This window comes from Entelurus aequoreus, linkage group LG07, assembly GCF_033978785.1.
Source record: "Entelurus aequoreus isolate RoL-2023_Sb linkage group LG07, RoL_Eaeq_v1.1, whole genome shotgun sequence".
Lineage (NCBI taxonomy): Eukaryota > Metazoa > Chordata > Actinopteri > Syngnathiformes > Syngnathidae > Entelurus > Entelurus aequoreus.
This window is the reverse complement of record NC_084737.1, coordinates 23,962,208-23,980,246: the sequence shown is the minus strand read 5'-3', so window position 1 is coordinate 23,980,246 and position 18,039 is coordinate 23,962,208. Positions and strand designations below refer to the sequence as shown.

The 18,039-nt window shown below is 43.9% G+C and overlaps 1 protein-coding gene across 1 annotated transcript in view; it reads left to right on the top strand.

Annotated features, from left to right (window-relative positions):
- The window catches only part of LOC133653563 (gastrula zinc finger protein XlCGF28.1-like), a 119,595-nt gene that overhangs the window by 75,743 nt on the left and 25,813 nt on the right, over window positions 1-18,039 (top strand). The gene's annotated exons all lie outside the window — the stretch shown is intronic.

Genomic DNA, 18,039 nt, shown 5'->3' with positions numbered 1-18,039 from the left:
AGACAAGAATAATAATAAATAATAAAATATATTATATATATAATATATAAATAATATAAATATATTCTACATATACTCTACATTTAAGTGCAGAGTAACGAAACAAAAAGAGTAACGGTGTGGAAATAAAAGACTTCAGACTAACAGAGGAGTGAAAAGTGACATTTATTAAATGATTTTATGTGTTTGATGAAACAATGGCTGCTGAGCTGTGAATGTAATGTATGAATTACAAAGTGAGGGAATATATCCCACAACCACGACGCTGCTTTCTCTCTACTGACTTTCTTGATAAATCTGGCAACTTTTTAAACTCCTTTTTTCCCCAAAAGTGACTAGCGACAAATGTATCCACTTTTGTGGGATGTTTTGGAGACATGAAAGAACACATCAGGTTGTAGTTTATATCGTCAACGAGCAGTGGGGTCTGCCATGAGCCCCTCCTCACAGGCGGTCAGGTTGACCGTAGCCTCACGCAGCAGTCCCAGCTGCAGTCAGAGCAGACAGGAGAGCCTCATTAGTTGAATATGGTTCATGTTAATGAGCCAGTCAATAGATTATGTTCGCTCGTCAAAGTCACAACCCTCCAGTCTTTTGAGCAATGAGATATTCTAACATTTAACAATGCAGAACATCCATCCATCCATCCATTTTCTACCGCTTGTCCCTTTTGGCTCCAGCTGGGTGGTCGCTGGAGCCTATCTCAGCTACAATCGGGCGGAAGGCGGTGTACACCCTGGACAAGTCGCCACCTCATCACAGCAATGCAGAACAACATTTTTAAACTTAAAGGAAAAACATCAGTCAATCAAAGTTTACTTATATAGCCCTTAATCACAAATGTCTCAAAGGGCTGCACAAGCCACAACGACATCCTCAGCTCAAATCCCACATCAGGTCAAGAGAAAACTCAACCCAATGGGAACAAGGAGAAATCTTGGAAGGGACCCCCATGGATACAGTTAATAATGTGAGAGTCTAGTAACTAGTTCATAGTGAGGCCAGCAGGGGATCATCCTGTATGTAGACAAATCAACAGTGCAGAGACATCACCAACTAATGTACAGAGCAGTGGTCCATCCCGGGTCCCGACTTGGCGCCTCCTCGGTGGGGACTGATCTGTGGCCACCTGATAGCCGCTCCATGCAAGAGAGGGGGGCAGAGCATAAAAGAGAGACGGCAGATCAACTGGTCTAAAAAGGGGGTTATTTAAAGGCTAGAGTGTATAAATGACTTTTAAGATGGGACTTAAAGGCCTACTGAAATGTGATTTTCTTATTTAAACGGGGATAGCAGATCCATTCTATGTGTCATACTTTATCATTTCGTGATATTGCCATATTTTTGCTGAAAGGATTTAGTAGAGAACATTGACGATAAAGTTCGCAACTTTTGGTCGCTGATAAAAAAGCCTTGCCTGTACCGGAAGTAGCACACGATATGCGCGTGACGTCACCAGTTGTGGAGCTCCTCACATCTGCACATTGTTTACAATCATGGCCACCAGCAGCAAGAGCGATTAGGACCAAAAAAGCGACGATTTCCCTATTAATTGGAGCGAGGATGAAAGATTTGTGGATGAGGAAAGTGAGAGTGAAGGACTAGAGGGCAGTGGAAGCGATTCAGATAGGGAAGATGCCGTGGGAGGCGGGTGGGACCTGATATTCAGCTGGGAATCACTAAAACAGTAAATAAACACGAGACATATATATACTCTGTTAGCCACAACACAACCAGGCTTATATTTAATATGCCTCAAATGAATCCCGCATAACAAACACCTCCCCCCTCCCGTCCATATAACCCGCCAATACAAATCAAACACCTGCACAACACACTCAATCCCACAGCCCAAAGTACCGTTCACCTCCCCAAAGTTCATACAGCACATATATTTCCCCAAAGTCCCCAAAGTTACGTACGTGGCATGCACATAGCGGCACGCACGTACGCGCAAGCGATCAAATGTTTGGAAGCCGCAGCTGCATACTGCGTTACACATACAAATTAAACAAAATGCTTATGGCAACATTCTGGTTGCATGCTCACGGTACCGCGTCTGTGTATCCAACTCAAAGTCCTCCTGGTAAGAGTCTCTGTTTTCCAAGTTCTCCACAGGCCAATAGTAAAGCTTGACTGTCATCTTTCGGTAATGTAAACAATGAAACACTGGCTCCGTGTTTGTGTTGCTGCAGCCGGCCAAAATACACCGCTTCCCACCTACAGCTTTCTTCTTTGCTGTCTCCATTGTTCATTGAACAAATTGCAAAAGATTCACCAACACAGATGTCCAGAATACTGTGGAATTTTGCGATGAAAACAGACGACTTAATAGCTGGCCACAATGCTGTCCCAAAATGTCCTCTACAATCCGTGACGTCACGCGCAGGCATCATCATACCGAGACGTTTTCAGCAGGATATTTATCGCAAAATTTAAAATTGCACTTTAGTAATCTAACCCGGCCGTATTGGCATGTGTTGCAATGTTAAGATTTCATCATTGATGTATAAACTATCAGACTGTGTGGTCGGTAGTAGTGGGTTTCAGTAGGCCTTTAAATGCTTCTACTTGTGACTTGGTGCTGTCCCCTTAAAATAGCTCAGAGCTCTCTTTTCCATGTCCTCATGTAAAGGTTTGCTACTATTGGGGGTACAGGTGATCCCATGGCACAACCATGTTTTTGTCGGTAAAGCGGTCCCATGAATTGAAAGTATGTAGTGTTAAGGAAAAGTTCCAGCAAAAGGCAAATCTGTTCTGGGTTTAGTGAGGATCTATCCTCTAAGGTGCCATCACCTAGTAGACGTTGCCTCACCGTCTCTACTGCATCCTGGGTTGGAATACAGGTGAACAGGGACTTGACGTCAAATGAAACCATAGTTTCATATTTGTCCAGTTTTAGATCTCTGATCTTCGCTACAAAGTCAATTGAGTTTTGGACATGACGTGGACTTTTGCCAACCAGAGGTGCTAAGATGTTGTCCAACTACTTAGCAATATTCTATGTATGTACATTCAATATATGTACATATATGTATGTACATACATATATGTACATATGTGTGTGTACATAAAATGTGTTACTCCCCTCGAATTTCTTCAAAACACATCTTTTACATGTCTCAAAGATGCCTTCAGAACGGAAGAAATTACATAAAAAATGAATATACATTTCCTGAAACAACACACAGTTAAAATTTAAATACTTATCTCATCATATTTGGTCACAACATCTTTTAGGGGATTATCATATTAAGGAAATATGCCCTTAGAAAGCTTCAGGTGCAAATGTCCATCACAGCTCATCCAGAGATTGGTTGCTCTTGCCACCCGAAACAATGGGGATTTTAAAGGAATCTAGGTTTGGATTTTAGGAGGGACTATCAACACATTAGCATCATCTGGTAGGGGGTAGAGATCAGGGGTTGGAAGTGTCCGATTCAATCTGAGCAAAGTGACAACGCCAGGAGGTTGATTGCCTTGGTACCAATAAGCTAGGCTTTGTCCAGACTGGCCGACCCCAAGGCTAGAGAAAGTGTCTTCATGTAAACGGTACATTATATAAGGAGAAGTTTCCCTAACAGAGAGAGAGATTTTCATTTGGCTAATTGTGTGGACTCGTTCGATCAAATGAGAGCCTTTTGATCAAGAATCTTCTATTTTCCAAGATGGTGCCAGTATGTGCTTTGGCCTGCCGTCTCTCGCTGTCAGCTCTGTTTGTTTTTGTGCTGTTTGCGTCTGTTGTCGTCTCTGTCAGCTCACTGCTTGTGTATGACCGCCAAACGCTGTTGGATCTTTGCCCCTCTCCCACGGATATAATCAACTTCGACGTCCGTTTTTCGACGTCCCAGTCATCCGACTCACCCGGCCGGATTCCTGCCTTCCTTTCCCGCCTCCTGGCTCCTCTCCCCCGGTGAAAGCGTCACCGGCGCCACGGTAACCGTGGCGGCCAGCTGGTGAAAGTTAGGGCACTCCTGGCCCGGCTTCCCGTGGCTTCCCGAAGGAGGAATGGTGCGGTACCTGGTCTCTTCCTGAACCCACGCTCGCTGGATCCCATCGGCTCCTCGCTTGTTCCTATCGTTGGTTTGGAGGGAGATGCTCGCCATCATCGCTCTTGCTGTACCCGCCCCCGGAAGCGCGGGGTGAATTCCCGCCACCTGCGGGCTCTGTGTCGGGCCCCACCCGGATCAGCTGCTGCCTTGGACGTGCCGGCCACCGCCAGGTTCGGTCTTGTTAACGCAAGATCTTTGACAAACAAAACGTTTATCCTGAAGGATTTCTTCACTTCCCGCGGACTGGACTTCCTCTGTGTGACGGAGACATGGCTGAGAACCGGTGAGTCCGCCCCTCTTAATGAACTCTCGCTACCGGAGTGCTCCTACTTTAATTCTCTGCGGTCGTCCGGTCGAAAAGGAGGAAGATTAGCAGTCGTTTTTAAAAATGACTTTAAATGCCGTCAGATCCGCCTACAATCCTCCTTTTCAAGCTTCAAACTGTGCATGTTTGAACTGGGTCTTTCTGATGTCGTCCTGTGTGCCGTCGTCTATCGACCACCCAAGTACCACAAAGACTTTATAACTGACTTTTCTGAATTTCTGGCTGAAATCCTGCCTAAATATGATCCTGTCCTTATTGTTGGTGATTTTATATTCACACCTGCGGTCCAGACGAGCCGCTCTCCAGGAGCTTCCTGAATGTAATTGACTCATTTAACTTTGTACAGTCTGTGTCTGGTTCCACACATGAACGTGGGCATACACTCGATTTAATGCTCTCGTATGGTTTGTGTGTTTTTAATTTGGACATTTGCGACGCTGTGTTCTCTGATCATATGCCGATCCTGTTTGATATTCCCACTCAGTGTCCGGTTAAATTGTGCGCTCCACCTCAACGCTCTCACATGTTTAATTCTTCGTCTCCTGCAGATTCTCCTCAATTTTTTCGACTCTTTGTGATGATAACTCTGCAGCCTCAGTGTGTCTGAATACTAAAGAGTTGGTTTCTGGGTTCAACTCTATTTGTTTACAAACACTGGACACGATCGCTCCTTTCAAGTGCCGCTGCTCCAAACCCACGCCTCAGCCCTGGTTGAATGACGTCACTCGTGCTGCCAGGTGCAAATGTAGGAGAGCAGGGAGAAAATGGAAAAAAGACAGGCTGCATGTGTCCTTTGCCATTTTTAAATAAAGCCTGATTTCCTTTCAGATGACTGTAAAAGCAGAGATGAATATATATCTATCTCAGATTATATCTTCTAACTGTAACAACCCCAGAGCTCTGTTCAAAACTATTAACATTGTCATTGATGCTCCCAAATATGTTGGTTTTGATGCTTCTTTTGAATTCTGTGAAAATTGTCTCCATTTTTTCACTGACAAAATTGTGTGAACTAGAGACAGTTTATCTCACCCTTCATATGACCCTTCTATTCCTCTGCATGTCTTTTCTGTTTTCCATCAGTTTGAGCCGGCGTCCTTTTCTTTTCTAAATGACAGTTAGTCATATGAAGCCCTCTGGTTCTCCTGCAGATGCCCTCCCACCTAGCCTGTTTAAGGAAGTACTTTCTACTATTGGATCAAGTGTCCTTAACATTATCAATAGTAGTCTCTCTTCTGGAATAGTACCAGTAGAATTTAAACATGCAGTGGTACGACCTTTACTTAAAAAACCAAGCCTCGACCCCTCTCTCCTCTCAAACCTCAGACCTATCTCTAATCTTCCATACATTTCCAATATATTAGAGAAGGTTGTCTACAGTCAGTTGTTGCCCTTCTTAGAGGATAATGGTATCACTGAGCTGTTCCAGTCCGGTTTTAAACCCTCCACAGCACAGGGTCAGCACTTTTAAAAGTTTCTAACGATATCCTTCTGTCAACAGATTCTGGTAAATATGTTGTCCTGGTGCTTTTAGATCTGTCTGCTGCTTTCGACACCGTCGACTACGCCACCTTAATCACTCGTCTTGATAACTGTGTGGGCATTAAGGGCACCGCCCTCAACTGGTTCCGGTCGTACCTAACTGACAGGAGTTTTTGTGTAAAAGTAGACAGTTTTATGTCTTCCACAGCTCCTCTACCACATGGGGTCCCCCAGGGCTCAATACTTGGCCCAATTTTATTTGCGCTTTACCTTCTCACCCTTGGTTCTGTTTTCAGGAAGTACAGTATTGCATTTCATTTTTATGCCGATGATTGCCAGATCTACTTTCCCATGGCACAAATTACCACGGTCCAACGTCTTATTGACTGCCTGCACGACATCAAAGCTTGGCTTTCAGTTAACTTCCTGAGCCTAAATGAAAACAAAACAGAAGTTATGTTGTTCGGTCCAAGTCGCTCTCCCTACCCCAACGTGGACCTCGGCACTCTGTCCCCGTATCTTAGTGGCTGTGTCACAAACCTGGGGGTAAAGTTTGACTCAGATTTTAAGTTTCAAAAACAAATCAACAACGTCGTACAAAAAAGCTTTTATCAACTACGCCAAATAGCGAAAGTGAAACCGTTTCTGTCAGGACATGATCTTGAGAAATTAATCCACGTCTTTATCTCGACTCGTCTTGACTACTACAATGCCCTGTACGTAGGCATTAGCCAGGCCTCCCTCGCCCACCTGCAGCTCGTGCAGAACTCTGCTGCTCGTCTGCTAACACAGACCCGCAGGCGTGAGCACATCACCCCTATACTAGCGTCCCTTCACTGGCTCCCTGTGCGTTACTGAATCAATTTTAAACTCCTACTATTTGTTTTTAAATGTCTAAACAACCTCGCTCCAACATATTTCTCCGGCCTTCTTCAGCCTTACTGCCCCACCCGATCCTTAAGATCAGCCGATCAGCTGCTATTGACGGTCCCTGACACAAGGATAAAGCTTAGAGGTGACAGAGCTTTCGCCACTGCTGCTCCCAAGCTCTGGAACGGCTTACATTTGAATGTTAGACAGGCCTCCTCTCTTCCTGCTTTTAAATCGCTCTTAAAAACATACTTTTATTCCATGGCTTTTAACACTGAGTGATCTCCATCCTGCTATGGCGTCCCACAATGCACTTGCTGTGAACCTGTTTTTATGTTTTATTTATTAATTTATTAATTTATTTTTTATCGTGCTCTGTTTGTGTTGTGGTGTGCTTGCTCGTTTCTCTTGAGTTATCTTTTAACCTGCCCATTGTACAGCACTTTGGCTACCCCTGTGGTAAATTTTAAATGTGCTTTATAAATAATTGATCTGATTTGATTTGATTTTGTTCAACACTTCCTCACTGTCATCATATTTGGTCCGAGGATGACAAGACCAGCAATAGACAACGGTTGGCAAAACTGGATGAGGAGGAAAAAGGTGACAGACGCAAAAAATATTGTCATTCCATATGTATCAGGTCTATCTGAGAAACTCAACATCCCAGTACACTTCAAACCAGGTAACACCCTGAGACAGTGACTGGTGCATCCTAAAGACCGGACACCTCACACCCACAAAATACTCTGATGTATGTTATCCAGTGTAATGATGAATGCACCGATTCATATATTGGGGAAACTAAACAAACACTAAGCCGATGCATGGCACAGCATAGACGGGCAAACTCTTCAGGCCAATACTCAGCTGTCTACTTGCACCTCAGGGAGAAACAACAGTCCTTTGAGGGCAAAAATGTACAGATACTATGGACAGGGAGGACGGATGGTACGAAAGAGGAGCGAGGGAAGCCATTTATGTCAAGGTTGAAAAACCATCCCTGGACCGAAGAGGCGGTGTGGGACACTGCCTGTCTCCCACATACAACTCTGTGCTTTCAACCATTCCTAAAATACTCTGCAATTTAGCATCTAACAAATAGCAGGAGTTAGAAACATTGTGCACACAAAAGGGGACCAGCATTTGTTTACAGCTGAGTGGAATGCTTACGCGGGGGATTCCGACTATTTTGGACTGGTAGTAGTCGATCCACAGCGATCGTTCTGCCACACAATACCTGAATGCTAACGAGGGGAAATTACACTTCAACGACTGTCGTTGGGTTTGACAGTTACGATTGCTCGTTTGTATCAAATCAGTTTTTCTCACTACGATAGGTTGAAACCATCCTTGCCCAGGCACACCAACCTGTTTTTTGGAGTATAAATATTTGGGGTTTTGACACCAACCGTTGGACTTGATCTGACTAATCTAAGTCTATGAGCACGAAGTGATGAAGACTACTTGGCAGAGAGGCGAAACATCTTCCAAACAAACCAAACAGTCCAGTTGCGAACGATTGAATGCCCTGAGATAACATAAAAGAAATGCAACGCAAAGTGCTTTACAGACTTAAAAACAATACCCCGATGACACACATCCCCCATCTTCGCGCACGCACACACACACACTCATACGCACACACATGCACACACATGCACACACCCACACACACAAAAATACACACACACTCACACACACGCACGTAGGCACACCCACAAATACCAAACACACACACACATGCACATATATGAACAAATGAATGTATGGCTGACATAGGTGGATTAATGACCGGGCCTACCGGGCCCAGGCCCAGGGGGCCAGAGGCCCCAAGGGGCCAGGCCAACTTGGCCCCGCGGCCGCGACCCAAGCAAAACTACTTTTGCAAAAATAATAATCTTAAGCCCCAAGGGGCCAGGCCAACTTGGCCCCGCGGCCATGATCCATAGAGGGTAAGAGGCCCCAAGGGGCCAGGTCAACTTGGCCCCGCGGCCGCGACCCACAGAGGGCCAGAGGCCCCAAGGGGCCAGGCCAACATGGCCCCGCGGCCATGATCCATAGACGGTCAGAGGCCCCAAGGGGCCAGGCCAACTTGGCCCCGCGGCCACGATCCATAGAGGGTCAGAGGCCCCAGGGGGCCAGGTCAACTTGGCCCCGCGGCCACGATCCATAGACGGTCAGAGGCCCCAAGGGGCCAGGCCAACTTGGCCCCGCGGCCACGACCCACAGAAGGCCAGAGGCCCCAAAGGGCCAGGCCAACTTGGCCCCGCGGCCGCGAGCCACAGAAGGCCAGAGGCCCCAAGGGGCCAGGTCAACTTGGCCCCGCGGCCACGATCCATAGAGGGTAAGAGGCCCCAAGGGGCCAGGTCAACTTGGCCCCGCGGCCGCGACCCACAGAGGGCCTGAGGTCCTAAGGGGTCAGGCCAACTTGGCCCCGCGGCCATGATCCATAGAGGGCCAGAGGCCCCGAGGGGTCAGGCCAACTTGGCCCCGATCCATAGAGGGTCAGAGGCCCCAAGGGGCCAGGCCAACTTGGCCCCGCGGCCACGACCCACAGAGGCCCCAAGGGGCCAGGCAAAATTGGCCCCGCGGCCATGATCCACAGAGGGCCAGAGGCTCTCAATCATTATTATCAAAGCTAATTCTCAAATTGGATGGATCACACAACCTCACTCACATATTCTTTATCAATTATTAAAGGTTGTTTCTGAATTTTGATCACAGAACTTAATGCAAATATTCTTGATTGATTGACAAAGCTCATTCTCAAATTTTGATTACACAACCTTACTCTGACAAATTATCATTATCAAAAAGCTCTATCTCGAATTTGGATCACAGAATCTCACTCAAGTATTCTTAGCTGTGCCCCTCCCCCATCAAGTCTTTCATAAACCGGTCTGTTCTTTTAGAATCTCCTCATTTGGTATTTTGAACTCGTGAGAGACTGCTCAAAATTTGGTTTCCTTTCCCTCAGTTCAGACTCAGAGATGATTTGAAATCATTCAACAAGAAGTTTAACGCGCGCACACACACACACACACACACTTGAGTTGAGCATTACTTGGAAATTCTTATATTTTCCATTTTGCTGTTATTATCAGCATCTTCCCATTTTGTCCTTTTCTTTCGAGAAAGTTTACAGTCTGACATTTGTCACTGCTGTCAGTTAATAACTTTTTGGTCTTTGACCCATTTTGTCATTTTCTCGATTCGATCGTCACTGACCACTCTCTCCTGTCTGGCAGACATCGTTGCTGCCATCATAGCTAGCAAGCTGCCTGCAGCGGGTCATCCCTATGTTCCCCGTCCCTATGTTACCCGGGTCCTATGTTCCCCTCTACCGGGGAACTAAGGACCCTTTTTAAAAAAAAGGGTTCTATGTTCCCCGCTGCGGGGAACGTACAACACTTTTTCCAGAAAAGGGTTCTATGTTCCCCGCTGCTTCCAATGCGCGACTAAGTAAGACGCACGCAGACACGCATGACAGAGACGCGTTTAAGTTGTCGAAGGAAGGAAGTTCGCGTTTGAGTTGCTCTATCTGCTGCCGCACGCCCTGTGACAGGTTAGGTTTAGGGATGGTTTTGGTCAGGGCACAATTTCGCCAAAAAAGTGCTCCACAACGCCCTGTGACAGGTTAGGTTTAGGGATAGTTTTGGTCAGGGCACAATTTCGCCAAAAAAAAGTGCTCCACAACGCCCTGTGACAGGTTAGGTTTAGGGATGGTTTTGGTCAGGGCACAATTTCGCAATTTCGCCAGATACAATGCAGGGAACATAGGACCCTTTTTTAGAAAAAGGGTCCTAAGTTCCCCGGTCGCATACAAAGACCCAGGAACAACCGGGGAACATAGGACCCGGGGAACATAGGACCCGGGGAACATAGGCACGCTCCCGCCTGCAGATAGCAACATTTTGGTGTCCTTTGGGAAAATATTTAGAAAGAAGACAAAAGTACACACAGTTGTACAACTATTATCTTTATGATCTTTTTTTTGTTAGTTTCTCTGTTACTGTGTGTGGCCAATTAAGCGACTTTTGGCCATACCTGGCTGGTGACATTTAGCGACTTTCTGGTTGATGTTAAGATTAATAATAGCAACAGTTCTCTTCATCTTAATGCAATTTATTGTGTCTGTCTCTCCACATTTTGCCATTAGGTACTTTGAGCTCTTGTTGGTCAGTCACTCTAAGGTACATTGTTGCTGCCATCATAGCTAGCAAGCTGCCTGCAGATAGCGACATTTTGGTGTCCTTTGAGAAATATTAAGAAAGAAGACAAAAGTACAAGACATTGTACGATTACTATCTTTTTAAAATTATTTGTTTCACTGTGTGATTGACCGACTTTGCCGCTAGATTTCGCGTCTTTTGGCCATACCTGGCTAGCGACTAAAAACATCATTTAGCGACTTTTTGGTTGTGAAGATAAGTGGTAAAAGCAGATCTTCCTGTTGGTCTTCCCACATTTTGCCATTTGGTACTTTGCACTCTTCTTGGTCACTCCAAGGCATTTGTCCCTGCCTTCAGCTAGTCACTTGGCTCTTTTGGAATATATTTCACTGTAATTGGCTCTCTCTCTCTCTTTCTCCTCAGTACAAATCAGCCTGTTCCCTTGCCATTCATCACTGACCACTCTGCTCTCCTGTCTGTCAGACATTATTGCTGCTTGCAGATAGCTTGGGGTCCTTAGAGAAAATATCAGAAGAGAAAAGTACACAATTATCTTAATTATCTTTTTTATTCAGTCAGTCCTTCAGTGAGTCCCAGTGTGTTGGCGATTAAGCAACGTTGGCATTCAATTAGCGACTTTTGGCCATACATGGCTGGCGACTCAAAAAACTAGAAAAAAAGTACAAAAAGTTGTACAATTAATATCTTTATTATCCTTAATTCCCCTGAATCCTAGAGTGTGTTGCAATTAAGCAACTTTGCTGCTAGGTTTAGCGACTCTTGTTTTGGGCATACCTGGCTAGCGACTACAAACATTATTCAGCAACTTTTTGGCTGTTAAGATTAACGTTAATAAATTAAATCCTAATACAATTTATTGTGTTGGTCTCGCCATCTTGCTATTAGGTACTTTGAATTCTTGTTGGTCTCTGCTAAGGTATCTGGCTGTTGTCTTTGCCTTCAGTTAGTCACTTGGCTCTGGAATATATTTAACTGTACTTGGCTCTCTCTTTCTCCTCAGTACAAATCAGTCTGTTCCCTTGCCATTTAGACATTTTCTTGATTGGATCATCACTGACCACTCTGCTCTCCTGCTGTCTATCAGACATTGTTGCTCCCATCATAGCTAGCAAGCTGCCTTGGTGTCCTTTGTGAAAATATTTAGATAGAAGACTAAAGTGCACAAAGGTGTACAATTATTATCTTTTCAAAATATTTGTTTCACTGTCAGTGTGATTGACCGACTTTGCCGCTAGATTTCGCGTCTTTTGGCCATACCTGGCTAGCGACTGAAAACATCATTTAGCAACTTTTTGGTTGTGAAGATAAGAGGTAAAAGCAGATCTGCCTGTTGGTCTTTCCACATTTTGCCATTTGGTACTTTGCACTCTTGTTGGTCACTCCAAGGCATTTGTCCCTGCCTTCAGCTAGTCACTTGGCTCTTTTGGAATATATTTCACTGTAATTGGCTCTCTCTCTCTTTCTCCTCAGTACAAATCAGTCTGTTCCCTTGCCATTTAGACATTTTCTTGATTCGATCATCACTGACCACTCTGCTCTCCTGCTGTCTATCAGACGAATCAGTTGATTCTCTGCTCTCAATTGTCTATGCTAGTAAGCTGTTATTCTCTGCTTTGGAGTGTTGATGCTGGGTTGCTAGTTTTCTAAATCACCTCACACACTTGAAGGAAGCAGCACCGATCATAAACACACAAACAAACTCACACACACACACACACACACACACACACACACACACACACACACACACATAGTTGGTTTATCTGTTGTGATAGGCAAAGAGCCAATGTGCAAAGAAAGAAGGGAAATATGGATCATAAACGTTTAAGTGGAGGAGCTAGAAAAAAAATTCAGCAAGAAAAGAAAAAAAAGGAATCAGTTTTACTTGAGAGTGTTCCAAATATCTCCAGCTTCTTCAGTACAAAGACATCTGCTGAAAGCAATTCTATAAATGCTACTGCAAATTCAGCTAAGGTTAGCAATGCACCTGAGCTAGCATGTAGCTCCCAAGATCCTGAGACCACTACAAGTGTAGACACTGAACCAAATGCTTCTGATGCTTATGATTCAACCAATTCAGCAGTAGCCAGTTGCTCGGATGAATGTGAGGTCACTGCACCTCTGGACAGCATAGAAAATGAGCTGAATCTTTCTTCAACACCATCTACAGTGACAACTCTACCTAGTGATCCCGCTAAATGGGCTGAGACCCTCACTGAGTCAATGAAGGAAGTTCTTATTCAAAGAGGTGCAAAATCATTTCACAACCGTCACAGCCATTATCCAGCTTCTGTGAGGAACAGTGGGCTAGGAGGCAAAACCCGATGCCTAAACAATGAACATTTTACTTCACACTTGCCCAATGGACAACGAGTACAAAGAGAGTGGCTGATGTACTCTCCCTCTACTGGTAATGTTTACTGCTTTGCATGCAAACTGTTTTCCCCAAAAACGCATTCTTTTGTGACAGGCTATTGTGATTGGAAACACTCAGAAAGATTTGGTGAACATGAGCGAAGTGCTGAGCACATAACCTGCATGCAAGCAGTCTTGAACCGCGCCAAAGGTGCCACAGTTGATGCAGACCTGTTCAAACAGTTTCAGGCAGAGAGCAGCTATTGGAGGCAGGTGTTACAAAGAGTTGTTGCAGTCATTAAATTCCTTGCAGAAAGGGGCCTTGCATTTAGGGGTAAAAATGAATCGTTAGGGTCTCCTCTCAATGGGAACTACCTTGGTATTCTGGAGGTCCTGGCTGAATTTGATCCCTTTCTAAAGGATCACATCAGAAAGTTTGGGCAGATGGGTCGAGGTAATACCTCATATCTGTCCTCCACCATTTGTGAGGAATTCATTGAATTGATGGGTGCAAAAACCAAACAGGCTATAGCAGATGAACTGCAAGCAAGCAAATACTACTCTATCATTGTGGATTCAACCCCAGATTTATCTCATGTGGACCAATTGACATTCATATTCCGTTTTGTTAGCAAAGAGGGCAGTGTTGTTGAACGCTTTGTGGGTTTTGAGCCCATTACTAGCCATACAGGTGAAAGTTTGGCTAACTGTGTCATGTCTGTGTTGGAAAATCTAGGGTTAGAGCTGTCAAATTGCAGGGGGCAGGCTTATGATAATGCCAGCAACATGTCAGGGAGGTATAATGGGTTGCAGGCTCACTTAAAGAAAAGCAACCCATTAATACACTATATTCCATGTGCAGCTCACTCTTTGAATTTGGTGGGAGTCAACAGCATTGACAGATGTGGAAATGAAGTCTCTAAGTATTTTGACTTGATTCAGTCTATTTACAACTTCACAACTGCATCCACACACCGATGGGACAGGGTATTTGGCAATTCCAACATAGATCTCACACTTAAAGCTTTATCCAACACGCGTTGGAGTTGCCGTGCAGAATCTACCAAAGCACTGTGGCAGAACTACAGTAAAATAAAAGCAGCACTACAGGTTATTTCCACTGATGACACAGAGAAACGAGACACACGAACTGAAGCTGACAGTCTAGTGCGGAAGCTGGATTCACTTGAGATGGCCTTCATGGCAGGCTTTTGGGACACTGTTCTGTCCAGATTTCAGGCCACAAGTCTGCAACTTCAAAAAGCAGACATGGACCTTGGTACAGCAGTTAGATTGCTGGAATCTCTGCGCACCTTTGTTCTCTCCCAAAGAGATCTATTTGATCATTTTGAGCAGAAAGCCTTAAACATGTTGGGTGGCACCCCATCTTACAGGGCTGAACGGACGAGGAAACGTAAAAAGTTTGCTGATGAATCAGCATCCCCAGATGTTGTGCTTGAGGGAAGGCAACTGTTTCAAATAGAGACATTTATTGCCTCTATTGATCAACTGAGTTCAAGCCTTAATCACCGTCTGGAGGCCTACAAACATCTGAACAATTTGTTCAGTGTCCTTTTCTCTTTGGATACAGAGTCCAATGCTTCAGTCCTTCACAAGGCCAAGATTCTCACTGAATCATACCCATCTGACCTCAATGAAAGTCTTGGACAGGAGCTTATACAGTTCAAATCTTTTATACAGCTCAACAACACTGATGAGGAGAGGACCCCTTCAGGACTGCTCAAAACAATAATACATTTTGGACTACAGCCTACGTTTCCTAATACATACATTGCGCTACAGATTTTTCTCACTCTACCGGTCAGTAACTGTGAGGGAGAACGCTCATTCTCTCTTTTGTCAAGAGTAAAAAATGAGCTGCGCACAAGAATGACTCAGAAAAGATTAAATGCGTTATCTCTAATGGCAATTGAGAGTGAGCTGACAAGAGAGTTGGACTTCAATGATGTGGTGGATGATTTTGCAAAATTGAAAGCACGAAAGAAACCCCTTGCTTAAAGGTGCACTGTGTAAGATTTTTAGGTTATTTCCAGAATTCACCCATTCACTAATGTTAGGCTACCTGTTTTCATGAATACTTACCACCACCATAAAATTCTAAGTATCCATTATGACTTGGAGAATTGCACTTTTGCCATTTCTGGGAAGTGTCACCTGGATTGTGAAGATAGGATTGACTTTAGGCAGAAGCTTGGTGCTTTCTCTGGCAAACTGAACCTCAAGCTTCATTCTCTGCAGCTTTGCATTCTTGTGCAGACTTTCATCCACAAGGAACTTTTCAACTTCCCCACTATCGTGAAGGGGCCATCAAAAGATTTCAGTGTGTCCAGCATGTCTAGTCTCTTACTCTCCTTTCTTTGAGCCATCTCTTGTTTCTCATCTGCCCTACTCTCGAATTTTGCCTTCATGAATTTACTCCAGTTGAGTTCAACCTCCCTTTTTGCTTGTGCTGCTGCCTTGAAACCTCTGAAGCTCCTGGCTCTTCTGTAAAATTATTGACCTATTGACTGCGTTCAGTGTGCCCAACTTCTTCAGTTTGTAGTCCACCTTGCCACATTGTCTCTCCATCCCAATGTTGTGCACAGGGGTGCCATCAATGTTACTAGCCTGTTCACTGACAGGGTCCATTGGGAAGGTCTCCTCATCCATCCTCTGCCTGGCCAGGACAGTCTTCAGATGGGGCAGCATGAGATCTGTCAGCTGCTTCACTTCATCCAAGTATTCGGCAGCCACGTCTGACACTGAGTTCAGGACATGTCCAGTGCCTGTCCAGCCACTATAGCATTCTTGGAAATGGGCTATCTTGACCTGCATGCAGCCCTTGTACCATGAACTGGCCTACACCTTTCTTTGTGGTGCTCTCCGATGCATGTTATCATTTTACCTTTCTCCTTCTCCTCAAGCTTAACCACAAATAGATACAGACTTTGAGCCTCAATTTGCTGCACAGCTGCCGTTATGCCAATGTGTTTTCCTAAGATATTATTTTATTTTTAATGATAGAAGGGAGGAAAAGGGGGCAAACATCATGTCCGATTTAGTTTTTTGGGTGGGTTGGGGGGTTTATTTCATGATAGCTACCAACTTCCAATACATAATATCTCTCAAATGACCCAATGCACCATCACTGAAGTGGGCGTAATCATTTTCAAAAATGTTTATTTTTAGGCCATTTATCCCCTCCCCCTGTGTCTGTGTGAAACCTGTGCTTGTCAGTGTCTGTGTGGTATACCTAATAGTGTGTGTGCAGTATGTGCACTCTTCTGTACAGTACAGTGTGCATGTCTGTTCACAGTATACAGTATTTCTTGCATAGTGCGTGCGTGTGTGTGCGCCCACACGCGCGGGGGGTTGAGGGGCCAAGACCATGTCAGGCCCAGGGGGCCAAAATTTCTTAATCCGCCCCTGATGGCTGAGTACAGAGGAGCCAGGTGAGTAAACACGATCACAGGAGCCATCTGCAACAGGAGGTCTTTAGACCATGGCCACCAGGACGCTGACACAAAGCGCCCCCACAACATGGCCGATAACCCCTGATGCAGATGGCTCCCTCTGAGGAACGCTGTAAAGTAAAAATAATAAAACCTGTAAAATAATAAGAACCATGAGTAGGAATAAAGAATGAAATGCAAGTAAAACATATGAAGATAAAATAATAAATATACAGTAAACTAAATAAAATCTTGCATAACAAATAATATCAAAAGTCAAGTACAAATGACTTCAATAAAAGTAATAGATATTAAACAAAATTCAAATAAAAAAGATGGGTCGTAAGCATGATCTTAAAAACAAGCTGTTCCATAGACAGAGGCCATAATGGTGGAAAGATGCCATCCCGTGACTTTGTGTCCTGACTTTTGGAATAATTAGGGGATGAGTGCTGACAGATCTCAGGGCCCGGGAAGGTTCGTATGGTAAAAGCAAATCTGATACCATAAAAAGATTTCTAATCAAAATTAGATGAACTCTGTTGATGAACAATATTTGATATCTTACACTTTGTGTCTGTTTTTAGTTTTCATCTCCTATTGCCCTGTCCTGTAAGGTTGTCTTAGAGCCTGTCGAAGATGAATTTCTGTTTTGTAACAAACAATAAAGGTTTGTACATCTATATTTTGGGAGTTATAGATGATAAACTAAACTGGGAATGATATATAAATCAAACAAAGAAAATATCAAATACGACTGCAATGAAAAAAATACAAATATTAACTACATTTATTGTACCTAACTTTTGTTGAAGTATACGTTGTTTATTGCATACAGGTCTGGGGACATACTGTATATATAAAACCATCGCAAAACAATATTCATATTACAAAAAAGAGTAATAAACAATATTAATAAAATGGATTATCGAGACCCCAAAAATCATTCATAAAGTCACACGTTTTAAAAGTAAATGATCATGTATAAAACACAACTGCTCAAATGATGTATAAAGTAATTAATAATATGCTTCCAGAAGTGGTCCAGAAGATATTTCAGATGTGAACCAGTAAATATGAACTAAGAGGGATTTATGTGTACTCAAAAGCAAAAGTATATACAAATACATTCACTGTACACACATGCATATACACATACTGTACATATAAATTCACTGTACAAACATACACATACACATACTGTACATATACATACATACACTCATGCATATAATCACGTTTCATCAAACATAAATTAACGTGTTAATCTGGTTAACACATGGCACACTGACAAAGCTTAACCTATT